The sequence below is a fragment of the Mandrillus leucophaeus genome, unplaced genomic scaffold, assembly GCF_000951045.1.
Source record: "Mandrillus leucophaeus isolate KB7577 unplaced genomic scaffold, Mleu.le_1.0 Scaffold376, whole genome shotgun sequence".
Lineage (NCBI taxonomy): Eukaryota > Metazoa > Chordata > Mammalia > Primates > Cercopithecidae > Mandrillus > Mandrillus leucophaeus.
This window is the reverse complement of record NW_012103987.1, coordinates 485239-489159: the sequence shown is the minus strand read 5'-3', so window position 1 is coordinate 489159 and position 3921 is coordinate 485239. Positions and strand designations below refer to the sequence as shown.

The 3921-nt window shown below is 34.4% G+C and overlaps 1 pseudogene; it reads right to left on the bottom strand.

The window, feature by feature from the left end:
* Positions 1-1951: 1951 nt before the first annotated feature.
* On the bottom strand, positions 1952-2326 carry LOC105546943 (annotated as a pseudogene).
* Between the last annotated feature and the right edge of the window lie 1595 nt (positions 2327-3921).

Here is a 3921-nt window from a genome sequence, read left to right as displayed (position 1 = left end):
TTATGTATTTATTAATATATTTATATGTAATATATAATCTAAATTCAGTAAAAATTACTACATTATATATTATTTATTTCTATATTCATGTTTATTATACATAATATATACATATATAATATATAAGAATATGCAGTAGGTATATTCACATATGTAACAATATAATATACATATTGATTTATAAATAATAAGCATAGGTACTTGTTTTATAGCAATAAATGATAATAAACATGTATTTTTACTATGTGAACATATAGTATGTAACAAATGTGTATATATATATAAATATAAGCATTTTTTACAGAACTGTATATTTTTATATATTAGTTTTAAATATTATAGATAAATTTATGATTATTGAAACCATTTGAAAACAAGTTTCAGGCATCATGACACTTGAAATACTTCTCCCTTAAACATGGCATATATCTCCTAAGAATAAGGCCATTTTTCTTTGTGACTATATTACAATAACATAAAAGCCTAATAATAATTCCTAATATAATACCCAGTTTATATTGAAATTTCCTGAATTGTGACAAGAATGTCTTTGATAGCTGTTTCTGTTTTGTTTTGAACCAGGAATCAGATTGGGTTCAGCTCCTAGATTTAATTCCAAACTTATTTGACCACCAAACTTTCCCCTTCTTCAAAAAGCTTGATGAGTGTGTGTGGTTCAGCATACCTAGAGAATCAAGAATGCGGAGCATCGAATAGTTTCTGAAAAATGTCCATCCAACACAAGACTGGTACACAGTGTGAATTAAGTAACAAATTGTCAAATGAACAATAGGTTGGAAAAAGGTCAGCCAAGGAAGCATGACAAAGGCATTGCTCATCGGGCAGGTGCAGCACTGGGAGGAGAGAGTAGGTAATATGAGGTACTATGAGATCAGGTGATGGCACCAGGCCTACATGTTTCCTTCTTTACAATTTGCCCCTCTGATTTCATGCTTGCATTAGATTAAAATACCTGTATAGTCAATTCCATAAACTCAAATGGATATCCACAGGCACACACATGCACACACTCATACAGAGGTGGAGTGGAGAAGAAAAAGAGAGGAAAATAAATAAGGGAAGATGGGAAAGGAAAAATAAAGAGAAGAAGGGAAATAGTACTTTTGTTACCCAGTGTTTCAAGTTACCAACAAAGCCTCTAGGACATCAGCATACATACTGAAGAGTTGCCAGTAAATTTCAAAGTAAGCGTTTTTTTTAAATTCTGTGAATTAAACTCATAAGCACTTCCTCTCCTACTCGAAGAACAAAAGGCCAATCAAGGAATAAAGAAAGGACTTTCAATATGAAGGCTTTTGATCAGACTTTTATCTCTAGCCTAGGTAAGGTGATAATAACTCTGATATCTCCTGGGGCCAGAATATTGATGATGATAGATTAGACACACTATGGCTGCATTTTCTCTGCAACTCTATGGTTTAATACTTTTGTATTTACATATATCTAGCAAATAATCCTTCTGGAGGTTCTTTGGATTATCTCTAAAGATGGATGGTCTTTCACCATAAGGACTCAGTAAGACGGGGCCTGAAAGCACCTAGCCTAGGGTCTAGCAGAGCACAATGTGCTTAATAGATGTTGCCTTATATGATGAATGCTTTTTTCCCTTGAGTCACATCTTGGGGGAGTGGGTTGCAGTATATGAGAAACAAACTATGATTCTACTTGGTAGGAAGTAGAATACGAAAAAGTGACAGAGATGCACATGTCTCCTGTGACTCGCAATTCAACTTGCATCAAAAGAAGTGGTAGGGATTTTTTATGGGAAAATGATCCAAGCCTTTAACCTGGTAAATTTCACTTTGAGTCTTTAGACTATTGTCGTCAAATTTAAAGAATTCTTTAAAAATGCTTTATGTATTCCTTCTTGTCATTTTTTTTTTCAATTTTATAACTTTATTTGAGGTATTTGACAATCAGCGATTAGTTCTCATCCACATTGACTGTCTGTAGATTTTTGAAAGTGGTTAACAAGTATACAAGTAACCAAAGTATAGAGCTTATTTGGTGAATGTTCATCCTCATTACCTTTTCTGGACAACCACACACAGATTCGATTGGGGACTTTCTTTATTCCTTTGGCCCAGACAGCTGTGCTGAGCCTGGTATCAATGCGCACATCTGGAGTTCCCATCTCTTTCGTGGCAAATTTCTGAATCGCTTTGAGTGCCCGAGGACCACTCTTCTTGAAGCCCACTCCATGGATGCGCTTGTGAATGTTGATGGTGTATTCTCGGGTCACCACCTCGTTGATGGGAGAAAGGCCCTTTTTATTCTCTCCACTCTTCTTTGTGGGAGTCATTCTGCCAGGTCCAAGTTGGAAAGGAAGAGCGTGAGGGATTCCTTGTCATCGTTCTCTGACTGTACAAGAGTTACAGTATGACTACTACCATGTATCTCTAGAAGGTCTGCAAATAGGGTAAACATTATTGCATGCTAAGAGGTATTTTAAGGCTTTAATTCAACTCATCTTGAAAACAAGTAAGCAAGTTTGACAATAGGTGTTTAGAGTGTGGTAAATTTTAAAAAAGAATTTATCAATCAAAGCTTTAATAGCATTGAGTTAGAAAGCATGTCTTTCAAGACTGAAATTCTTAATGAATTTGGTCTTAAATTCTATCTTGCCAATCAATTTAATGTGAACATTCATATATAAAGCCCATTTTATTTCTGATTTATGGCATTAATCCAAGTCAATAGGGAGATCTAGTGGCCCTAATCACTTTTAGTAAGCTTTATTTAAACATCTCAGGATAATATGTTTCTCAGATAGCTGCCATATCCAGTCTCCATTTGCACCAATATGCTGAAGTAGTATTCACCAGTTCCAGTAATACACCTTTTTGTTTTTCCAAAAGAACCCTACCAACAGCAAATTTAAGCATCCCATTCAAGTTCACTTGTAAGGAAAACAAATAGCAATATAATGGCTATGAAACACCAGGAAGAATACAACTTGGAATGACTTTCGAGAGAGCATTTCAAAATTCTAGCTGTCAGTAACTTAGTAATCTAAATTGTTTGTAAGGAGATTTATTTATTCATTCTATAACTAACACATATTGTCACTTTAGAGAAAATTTGGAAAATACAGAAAAATACAAAAAAATGCAAAGAATAGTTGAACTATTTTATTGTAATTTTTATCTTATCTTAAATATAACTTAAAATGAAAGTCATTCTTGCAATTTTGTAGAGTTTGGAATACAGGATGGGGAAAGGGAGAAGAAACAAAGGAAAAGAACAACATTACAGAACATTATGGAGATAAAGGGCATACCTAAGAATGAGAGCTTTGCCATTGTATGTTGTTCTTTACTCGAAATACTCTTGCTATTCAAGATCTGGGCCGTGCTTGGCTGTAATCTTCCATTCTTGCCAAGTGTGTGTGGTATTCTGGGGATGTGGACAAATATCCACAGGAACTTGGCTGAGACCTACAGATATATTTTTACCTCCAACAGCAAACAACCAGGACATTAACTTGCTCTACCATTTAGCACTTTACATTTGAACCACAGCAGGCCAGTTTAGTGTGGTCCTTTGTGAACCAAAATTAGAGTGTTGTAATCTGCCTTTCAGGCTTTGATTTTTCCAAGATTTATAAAGAAAGACGTCATAGAATTTAGAGATAAACTCTCAGAGATATAATTCCTTTGCTTAATACATAAGAAAAACTTGACTTCAGGGGAAAGCACGGGATGAAAACCCTAGGATTTAATTAGCTGTGAAGCTCTGGGCAAACCACATAACCATTCTGAGATTCAAGTCTCCTCATCTGGAAATTGATGGAATTGACCACAATAAATTTCAAGTGTCATTTAGCTTTCATATTCCAATAACTAATTTTGTGATTTTATGAAAGTGGAAAATGTAAGTAGTTTTTGATAAAATTCTTCA